The sequence below is a fragment of the Vanellus vanellus genome (genome assembly GCF_965231255.1).
Source record: "Vanellus vanellus genome assembly, chromosome: 13".
NCBI classification, from domain to species: domain Eukaryota; kingdom Metazoa; phylum Chordata; class Aves; order Charadriiformes; family Charadriidae; genus Vanellus; species Vanellus vanellus.
The window spans coordinates 4,058,308-4,069,941 of NC_138918.1; positions in this window are offsets into that span (position 1 = coordinate 4,058,308).

An 11,634-nucleotide genomic window follows, 5' to 3' on the forward strand; every position below is an offset into this window, starting at 1 on the left:
AGCTTGTAAAATACATCATTATATGAATCAGCCTCATTAGAAGTCTCCTTCTCTCATGATTTAAAACAGACACAGTACTTGCAGGAGTGGAAACCAGTGTGATTTTTTTTCCTCTCCTGCTGGCATGTTGTGCTCAACCAAATGTTGAAACAGAAGAAAATAATTCTCTGAACTCAAGGCCAGAAGTGGAAAGCAAGTACTGCATTACCCTGATGCCTCTCCGGCATAATTAAGGTCTTGGGTGTTTCCCTGGATATGTGACTTTCCAGCTTCATTAATAAAATATTATGTCGCTCTTCTAAAGAGCACAAAGCTGCATTCTTTGCATACTCCGAATCCCCCTGACTCAGGACCCTCTAACACCTCCCATTCAGCATCCTTAGCCATTCCAGGCTTTTCTCCCACAGCTGCTGCTGCTGTGTTTATGAAGGGGATTACAGGACATGGTGCCTGTGATAGCAGGAGACAAGGCTCAGCGACCCAGGAGGCCTCTCTCAGCCCTATTTTATGCAAGGACTGGTGCACCAGGTGCCACGGCTGCATGACTCAGACCTCGTTCAAATTGCTTGTATGCTGCTGCAACCACTTGCCAATGAACTCAATGAAGTCAGTGTTTCACCTTAGACAAGACTACAGCAGATGCAATCCAAATAACACACCACAGATCGCAGCAGCTCTGGGCTGATGGCCGTGTCATGCAGGACTCGTGGTAGAAAAGGGATGGCTCTTTGCTCCGAGGCAATGAAATAAACTCCCATTTGCTCTCAGCATCTTGTAGAGCTCATTGACAAACTGCAGGTACAGCAACTTTTTACTGTTTCTCTCTTGTCACTTAAGCATCAGGGAATGTAGCATTTCTTGCCGTTATTTCTTTTAAACCATGCCAACACACATCCTCCACACTATGTTTTGCCTTATAAGCCTCTGGCTGCAGTCTTCTGAATCACGCTGAGTTTTTAATTAACTGTGATAAGTACGAGCACCCAGCTATCCTTGGTTGTTCTGGTCTCCTAATGCTTCCAACCACGTAATCCATGATCTCTCTCTGGTTTGATGTGTATTGTGGGCTTGTCACCAAAGAGCCTTGTTGGCTGAATGCTGGCAGTACATTTCTGCCTCCCACCCAAGATTTTGGGCCACGGACATCTCCAGGAACCCTGTTCACAATCAAGACATCATGCCCTTGCAGGCAAGATGTATTTACATCGAATTTACTTGTTTCCTAGAATTTGTTTTGACTTTTGCAGAAGTGGGTCAGACCGTGCAGTCTGGATGAGTTTTACTCACAGAGGTGATAAGCAGCTTCTGCTCCGCTCCCGTAGGCTCCACAGAAAGCCCCACAGGCTCTGCTTGTACCTACAGGCTTTGGACACTGCCCTTGTATGTGGCAGTATCCTGAGGCTGCTCTTGCACCTGCAGTGCCTTCAGTGGCTGAAAGCAGTCACGTTAGTCCCCCTGGCTGCATCTGTAGGCTGCTCTCAGTACCAGGTTTGGTTGGACGCGATGGGCCTGCCAGGGTGGTCAGAGGCTGCACTAAATAAGCCACAGAGAGACAGGGGTTGAGAGTCCAGCAGCTGCTGGGAAGGAATGTCTTTAGTCTCTCCTGAGCTCTGGACATCTGCTTTTTTTTTTTCAGTCGCAAATACAAATTCCTGATTTTCCTTCTGCCGTAGCTCAGCTGTTCTAGCTAGTGATCAACGGATGGTTTCAGCATAGTCTAAAAATGAAGAAGTGTTTGCAACAACCCACATACTCTTGTGCAATTGCACCTCACTCAGGTGATGGCATTTCAGGGCACAGAACGACCAAAATTCTTCTCTATTTCTAGACTTGGTCATCCTTTCCCACACATTTGCTTTATTTGTCATGATTTGGAGGAATTCTTTTTAGTAGCAATTCACATAACCTTTGTATCACCGCTGGTTTTGCCACTGACAGAAGTGGGTATACTTTTTTTTAATCTTTGTTTATCAATAACTTTTTTACAAGACCTGTTGCGCTTTAGCTGTGATTTATGCCTCAGGACTGGGCATCCTTTGCAGTGCAAGCCTTGCCTCCTGCCCCTTGGATTTGATGGGGAGGATCTGGTTCCCAAAGCTGGGATTTCACAGCTGCGGTCTGACCGGCTTCCTATCAGCGCGTACAAAAGAAGCGAGCGCAGAGCAACAGCTAAATACCCACTTCAAACTTCAGACTTCTCAGCTGGAACAACTGTTGCGGTTTGAAGTTGTTTTGTTAACTTCTTTGGCTAATTGATAACATCTGCATCTCACCACCCTTCCTTGCGTCTCAGGCTACTTCCAAATAGATCGGATAGATAATACTGTGGCAGATCTCAGTTTCTGTATTAGTGATATATCGTTACGCTTTCGGAAAATTGTGTGAGAACTGGGGGGCGTCTTCAAATAATGCCTCCTTTATAAAGGTTTCTTTCACACAGTCGCAGAAACAAGTCCAGAGACACTAATAAAACCTCATGCTATTCATTTGGCATTTCTCTCGTGATCATGTTCAGATAAAAGTACTTCTGATTTCACACTTTTTTTCCTCTGTATTTCCCTACCACGCTTCCTACGTTTGAAATTTACATTCAGGCTTTAAAATATTGGAATTAGCTTTTATTTTTCATTAGGTTTTGCTTTCTTTGTATTACAATAGAGGGATCAGGAACTGGTATACGTGATATTTTAGTAAATAAAATCCTTGTATTCAGGATCACTCTTGAAGTCTGGTAATACACAGTGACACCACAGAGGTCCCAAGGAGACATTATGGTTGTAATGGAAATATCATATATCTCATATCCCAGGTCTGATATATCAGCTCAGCAATAAAAAGAAACAGGATATTTGCAACTATATTTTAACAGGGATTTTGCTGTTACCATGAGAACATGGATTACTTAGAAATTTTGGTGAGAAAACTCTTTAATGGTTTCATCAATGTCTAACCCCGGGAGATTTCAGTTCTTTCACTGCTATTGAAATAGCTATTAGCGCAGTGAAAATCAGAAACGTATGAGTGTATTTCATTGGTGTCTTAATGTACATCTCAGACTTAGGTCTCAGTACAGGTCAGATGGTCCCTTCTATCATATTTCAGGATTCCCAAGGTCAGGCGTGGGTTATGCCTAGAGACACACGTCCACTGCGAACTCTCCACAGTTCGACATCTTTCCAGGTTTGGCTGGGGAGAGGTTCCCTCCTCCACCTCCCTCTTGCTGTTGGGATGGTTCGTGCTGTTAGTGAGCCCGGGCTAGAGATGTCTGCAGGCCCTGTGATGCGCAGGGAACTGACGTAAGCCAAGACCCGAAGGCTTGACATTGCTCAGCCAGCCAGGGGAGCCTCATGAATTTCCTTGTAAAAGGAATTTCTTAGGATTCAGGGAGACTTGTGTTATGTAATCCTTTGATAACAATATTCGACACAGGATAGGGCTATCCCCTTTACGAAGTCCCCAACAGAACCTGCAAGATGCCGTGAGCACTATTACTATTGCAATTCTTTTCTTTTCTGCCATTTCAGCATCACTAGCATCTACAAAATAAGTTAGATACAATCCCAAATACAGATCTCTCATAACTTCACCTAACGCAAGCTTAACACATTTGGTCTTAATCTGAGTGCCTGGACTGGGATGAATTCTGCAGGGCTGTAATAAAATAAATATTTTCCTGCACTGAGAATGGCTCAGCAAAAGGTTCAATGTCAGGTCAGCACAGTGAGCTCTTTAACCATGTTTTGCTAGACACGGACCTTGTCTTCACCTAAGAAATTGTCACAGCTCCATAGCAGCTGGTGGAGTGGAAGCGATTTAAATCATTCACCGCTTGCTCATTTTAAATGTTGGATTTGGTCAGCGTTTGAGGAAAGCTGGGCAGTGGGAAGCCCCAGGTTCCAGAAATAAAAACATTTCCACTAGAAAAATAAAATTAAAAAAAAAAGTGAGGGACTTTCTGTGGAGTTCCCTTTCCTGCTCTGCCCTGCTCAAATTGGATTACTTACAGAAACAAAGGGAACAAGCAGCCTTGTGGCAGTAGACTAGTCCCAGGTGAGTAAGTGTGAGGTACTTAACAATTGGCAATATAGTGAGAGCTCTTTTAATTGTTTTTTCAAACAAACCTGAACCACCTGTTCTGCCATTTTAATGCAGGAACCAAAGGAAATGTGATTCACAGGTGTACTATAAAAGGGAAGGCAGAGATGCTTAGGAAGGAAACTTGCCTCTTTGCTGATGTGTGAGACAGAGCTTGAGAGTTCAGTGACCGAATGTTTTGTGCTATTGTACAATTAGGGCAGAAATAACCTGAACGTCAGAAGAATTTGCTAAGGTTAGTAGTCTTCCATTCCTTTACGATCATGTTGTCTGTTAGTACACCACAGATGAGCAGAAAAAACCCATCTCCCTGCCAGGTAATTCCAAAAGCCATTCCTAAAGAAAATGGCACTGTACTAAAACTCTTGGTAACTATATATCTATTTTTTGTCAACTTTCTTATAGCTGGGTGCTGCTGTAGAGTCAAGATAGTTCCCTTTCAATTTGTGGGAATTGATTGTGAATTGTAGAGATAAAATTTGCCTCTTTAGGTGGTGCTTCCTTAGAAAAGTTACTTGATAAATTAGTGTCATCTAAAGATCGATACTTTTCTAGTTTGAGAAGTGGTTCATCTTCTTCCTAACTATGCATGTAGTTATTAAATATCAGCTCCGCTGTGCCAGGTAGAAGCATTTTTCTCATTTCCAGACTCATACTAGCCCATACAAAGAACTCAAAGTTTTGACCAAATTCATAAAGAGGACTATGAACAGAGCTGGAAAAGAATGAAGGAGTCCTGGTTTCAGGTCTTGTACCTCTGTCTAATTAATTATTCCCTGATGTGACTCAGTCTTCAGAAAGATCGGCCATACAGACCACAGACTACCTCAGCTCAAAGCAAAGGTATTGGGCGCACACCTGCGGACGGAGGTCAGCAAAACAACCACCATGCGTTCATAGCAGAAGTGGCTGATGCTCTACACCTGGGCCTAGATGTTTTACTACTCATTTAAATTCAGCAAATGCTTTTGATGTCATGTCATACCTCTTGGTAGAACCTAACTCTTGTTTAATGAAAGCAGATTTTACTGAGATACTGCAGAGGCCACTCTAGGAAGAGAAGGTAGCTCTCTTGGTTGGACTTACTGCAAAAATCTTCATTTGTGATGTATTTTCAGGAGAGGACCTTTAAGGAAAGATTGACCCAAGTATGTATTGTTTGTTCCCTGGCTGCCAGTAGAGAGGTCAGTGTGTCCTGTCTTTGCAGAAGCTGGTTAAGTGAAAGTATTTTGTTATGGCCGTTGCCATTTATCCTTTCATTTTGGAGCAGCACTAATCTCTCTCCTTTTAGGGTGTGTCAGTACATTTACAGATGATGATAAGTTGCCCTGCATTGAAGGGTTTACAACCTTATGTATATTTTTTGATTTTTTTGGGACACATATAGATCATGTTAAAAACCAGAAGTCCATTGTTCAATCAATCAAGTTAATCCTGGTGCTCCTTGATAACTATAGCTATCGCATTTCAGAGTGATTTTACTGGATATTACTGGGATTACTTGTAGTAGCCACTCAGTCTAGACAGGGGTTTCTATTACAGTGAACACAGACAAAAGGGTAAGAAATATTAATGCCCACCATCCATTAACCATGCACAAACTGCATATCAGAGAGTGGATCCTGTTCACTTGGCTGTGGTTCCTCCTCCCTTTTGTTTATCTCTCAGGAGGGCACTGGCTTTTTTAATTAAAAAGAAACAGGTTGTCTTAATAAAGGGGGGGGGGCGGGGCAAAAAGCTGCTTGAAAACTTTGCCATTTAGAGTTAAGGGAAGTTAGAGATCTTTTGATGAACTGTCCCAATGAGGAAAGGTCCAACAGCCCAAGAGCTGTTGTGAGGATGGCTTTCTCTTGACCTTTCCGCAAGATAGGAGCGGAGTAATGGTGATCTTACTGAAATGAACAGCTTAGAAACTTGGATCTCTGAGAATCCTGTCATGGGGAGAAATATGGCAAAGTGGATCTCAAGACTGTCATCTGGGCTGGGTAAAATTATGCCGTCCGTTGTTTCTGAAACAAAGCCATTTAGAATGACAAGCGCCCCGGGAATGCTGCTCCTTCAATACACGTAATGTGGCAGTGGCATGCAGTTCCCACCATCCCCTAGAAGACAATTCTGCTGCAGCTAAATTAAGACAGTTGGCTGATTAAAATTAGGCCTAGTTAACGAGGCACTGAGTGAGGTAATAAAGTTAAACTCCAAAGCATTTCAAATTCTCATTTTGTGCTACTCCACATGTTCAAACTCATAACACATGGGCAAACGTTGTATTTGCTGCTTAGACTGTTTGTTGTGTCACAAATTTTGTTTTGGATGTGGCATATTTCAGATTGTTGTCAAATTGCCCATCATAACTGGCCTTCCAAAGCATGTTAGGAGTCAGGATAACACTAGAAACACTTAAACACTTTGCTTACACATGGCTTGCTATCCTATAGTCATTCACCCAAAGACCTCAATGTCCTTTTATTCTTGACATCCTTTTAAGACTTTGGGAATCAAAAGCTAATTAATTAGCCTGCTTTTGCAAGGGTCTGCAGATCGTGTGGAAGCAGAAGCTTCCAAACCCTTTTTTAGGGAGGGGGGGAATAAAAAAAAAAAAAAAAATTTAAGTCCCCAGTTATATAAGAGGCTGGCAATTATTTTGAGTTTCCCTCCGTCCCTGGGTGATGAGGCCAATTCAGCCCTATATGGATACATAAATCAAGATTTCCCTGCACAACCTTAGCTTGGTAGAGACTTGGAGAACATACTCTGCATGCCAGTGCTCTCAAACCCTTTTTATATCTGACAGCTGATTTCGATACGTTTGAACATGATATAGTAGGCACTGGGAGTCTGTGTTACTGTTGCTCTCACCATGACTGTCACTCAGTTTCTAAGGCTGGGTACTGTCCACCTCCAATCTTCCACAGCAAATTTGTCCATGATTGGAAATCTTGTTTGTTGGTTGGCATAGCTCTACAATGTGTTTAGTGCTCCCAGGTCTTCCCTTCAGGCAGAGGGGAATAAGTCACGTGTTGTTTGTTTGTTTTTCCCTGTGAGGCAAGAGTTGTGTTTATATCCCTATTTTACAAAATGGAAACGTTGCCACCAAGAAGTTAAGGTTCAAGTTTATCAAACCATGTAAGTACCTAATTTTCTGGGTTATTTTAATCAGCAGTTACAGTCTTAATACAGTTATGGATATGATAATAAGTAACTTGCATAAAACCTGTGGATCGGAGCAATGTGATTGGGTTCCCTCTAATTTTAGGCTTACCAATGAACATTTTTTATTCTTGCTGTGTACGTGTTTATCTTGATCCAGCAGCTGCAGGCCTACTTGCCTTCATACACCTCCTGCCTTGAACTATCATTTCATGGTAATGAAATAGGAGTTTCTAGGGTGTTTCTCACTGCAGTTTCAGAAAGGAGAGGACAGCATAAATTTCTGCCCTCATTTCCAGGAAGATCACCGTGGCTGGGTTTTTTTGCACTCATATTTTGAAGGCAAAGCCTTTCAAATAAGCCCATGGGGATAGCTATCTTCACACAATCAACAGGCGGGCATAAACTATCGCTTGGAGAGTAAACCCCATCCTTCCTTGGAATAAATTTCCTTATTTTCTTAGAGGTGCGTGGATGGGATGTGGCGATTCTCGCTGTATTCTGGGGTAAGTGAGGTGTAGGGCGATCCAAAGAAAGCATATAGCATGCTGTTAGAATCTGAGAACAAGATCAGAAAATCTCCCCTATAGAAACACTGCCCTTGTCCAGGGTGTTTTGCCAGGCAGCACAACCTGACTCTATTGAAAGAGCTGAATTATTGTTATACAACTTTTAAAAACGCAGTATCAAACTATACATATAATTTGAGGCTGGTTTTAATAAGCATTTTCTCTAGCATGTGGTTCCCTCTGGTTTAAATGTTTTTGACATTTTGGTCAAATAAATAACAGCATAGAATAGTATTTTTAGGAAAAGATGATGCTTGGCTATCGTTGGGGATTCTGTGGCTTTCACTGCCCTTCAGATGGCTTGGACTAATGTGTATACTTTTCAAGAAAACAAATTAACAACTTGAAGGTTTTAGCTGAAACAGCATCCAAGACAACTCACAACTTCTCGTTTTATTGTGTTAGCTGACATGAAAGTTTTCTTTTTTTTTTTCTGAATATAACTGGACTTTCTGAATCTCTGTACATCTCCCTCTAGTTTTTTTCCTTTATTTTTTCATACTCTCCTCTGCTTTTTCTACTCGATTTATGCTTCTTGACAAATCCATCGCTTGACTGCACTGTCACCTCCCCTCGGTCCCCACTTCCTGGTTGCATAGCTCAACTCTGGACTTTTAGGAAGCAAAATGTTCTTCAGACCTAAAAAGAGTGAAGAACTCTATTGATTTATGTGACCCGAGATAACGGCCTCAGGCTGTCCTTTGAGCTTTTCCTGATTTCTTTCATTACTTCCAAAACGTCACTCACGTTCCTGCAAACTGAGCGATCAATGGTACTATACCGAGGTCATTAACTTTGGATTAAACCTTTTTTCCTAAACTTTGTCAATGATGTGGGTGTTTTTAAAGTTACAGACTATGAAGGAGGTAATCGTCTGGGGGAAAGGCCGGCTGATGCTATTTCATCAGCCATCTGGCTGGGACATCCCGATTGTACTACTTCAGACAGTTTTTGAAAGACTGTTGAAGATGTAGATGTTTAAATGATAATTAATAACAGCATTCATCTCTGAGTCTCTTGGCGAAACTCTTGCTTTAACATTAGCTTTCAACAAAGCTCTGCCATTTTAAACTTTCATTTTAAACAGAAAAATGCTTTTAAAGTTTCAGATTTAGAAGATTTTAGAGCTTAATAAAAATTCACTTTTTGGGCAAAATGCAGTTGACAGCTGTATTGGTACTGATGGTTTCTATTTAAAAACATGTTCCTTTCATTTGCTGCATCTTGCAGCAGCCGCGATTCTTTGTCTTCCTCCCTCTTAAGTTTCTCTTACCATCTCACAGGCATCAGAGAGAGGGCTAAGTGCCTTCAACAACAGCAGTGGAGACAACTTGATTTTATTCGCTCTCATATGACTCAGCTCCTTTGTATTGATGTGGGAAGGATCTGGGTAAGTACCAGAGATGCTGGGGAGAAGATGCTCTGTAACGCTCACAGCAAGTGGGATGGTCAAACACTCCACTTTACATATGTAAAGACATACAAAGCAGGCGGCAGGATGGCCAAGTGCACCAGGCCTTCACGTAGGTGAAATATACCCTTAATCCTTACCCCTGCTCTGTGACCAACCTGCCTGGCAACTGGGCAAAATACTCCAATATAAACTTGTTGGGACAGAGGTGACTTCTTATTTTTAAGCCGCATACTTCCTTGAACAATAATGTCCTATAGAGACAGTAATGACAGTGCTGTGGGGTTTGGACTGGCGTTCAAAGGACAAATAAGCAACAGCAAAATGAGAATCAGAGTAAGATGGAATATTCCAAGAGAACAATTTTGGGGGGGGGAAAAAACGCACATCTGAATTTAGTGGGTAAAACAGCTGTCTGGAGAGTCTGGGATCCGGCTCATCCTCCTGTCACATTCCTGGATGCCCCTTGCTTCCTGGAAGAAGTTAGCAAAGTGAAGAAAAGGAAATCAAAAAGCTATCTCTTGCCTAACTGGTAGCTGTATCTCTTTACCAGCTTAGCACTTCTGGGCCATATATTCACGTAGGAACCCCAGTTGTACTTCTTTTTATATGTATTGACTTAGTGGAGTGCAAACATGTTAAAAAGTTCACTTTCTCCTTTATACGAGTCTATAAAAAAGCTCTTAAAATGGAGTCATAGGGTTTCAATGAGACAAATGAATGATCAGCCGAGACCTAACAGTCCTTTCCGATGGATTAGGTGCTTTAGTGTGAGAAATTTTAAGATGCTAATCGGCCTGGAGAATTTTCATGCCTCCAGCACTATGTAATGACACAAAATATTGTGATGCCTCCAAGTTATAATGGAATAGGCAAGTAGGATGCAGTAATAAGTATCACTCGTGATATTTGATTCCAGTTAAAACTACGTTTTCAAAAGTCTCTAGGCAGCAGAGATTTCTTATGTATTTATGGGAATTTGAGTAAAACTAAACATATACACACTAGCTTGGAAATTTTTCTAACAGCTATTTGGACACAGTAATTTACAGAAATAATTGTAAACACATGCACAAGTAGATCAGTGTGTGTTTTCAGTGTCTGTTTTTAGGAGAAATAACACATTAACATATTTTCTGAATTTTGCAAATGCACTGCGAAATTGCAGCTCAATAAACTTAACTTTATATGTTCTTCTAAACTGATGACACCAGTACAATGCCAAGATGTTTTCCAGTTGGGATTTAGGAAGACATGACAGAAGTGTTCATAAGAGGACGTTTCAGCGCAAATTTTAACTCACACGGAATTGATCAAAAATCAGCTCTCCACCAAGAAATGTATCTGTTTACAAGACTGACTGGGGAAGGGATGGATCCCGCTGCCAGGGTAGTAAAGCCCACATTTGCTGTAGTAGCTCAGAAGCAGGTTGCAGTTTACCAGAAGGAATCATTTACCGCACAGAGCTGTTACATTTCATTTCTGCACGTTTGGAAATTTTGCGCTACGTCCTGTCGCTTACATTTGCGGGCATGTAAGTGCTGTGTGCATGTTCCATGTTGGTCACTGAGATCGCAAAATGATCAGTCACGGAGAAAGGAAAGAAAAAAAAAGCAGGATATTTCACCTGCATTTATTTTTTTCTAGGAGTGGTATTGTTTTGGGAGATGAAGAGCACAACTGAAGTGTTTGAAAACAGTCCCCGGGATAGCTCTCTTTCTGCAGATTCACTGAGCATCAAAAGGACGCACCTGAGCTAGTGCTCACATTTGCTAACGATGTGGGCTGGAAATGGTTAACTAATAGCACGGGGCTAGGAAATCGGCATTCATCCCTGGCCCAACTGCTTCAGGAATGGTGCCAGGAACCAGTAGCTGAAAGCCTCACTAAAAGCAACAGGACAACACTATTAAATGCCTGGAGTCTTAATCGGTTAGTAGTTTGTCAAGGTGACACGCTTGCGGTCTTTATTGAAGCGGAAGCTGAGAGACGTCTCTGTTATTTATAAAGTGTGTAACCAATGCAGTTTGTGAGCATTTATGTTGTCATTACAAGAACAAAATGTTATCTGCATAATTACGAAGTTATATTCTGATAGGGATTCTAATTTAAGCCTGTTACATGCTCCAGCAAAGCAGAAAATCCCTTCCTGAGCACCGTTAATAATGGAGCATTAGGAATACACTGTTTTCTTTTCTTGCTTTTATATACATCTATTTATTTTTAAAACAACTGGGTTTTGGTGCTTTCTAGGATTTCTCTCCTGGTTGCTGGAGAGATCTTTTCCCTGGACCTGGCTAGAAGGACTGTCTCTCCAACCATTTCTGGTACTGTTCCCCATGCCTTCTGGCCCCAGCGCTCTGCCTCCCAGCGCCGTCGGCAGCAGAGCCCGGGACAGGGATTGAGGTG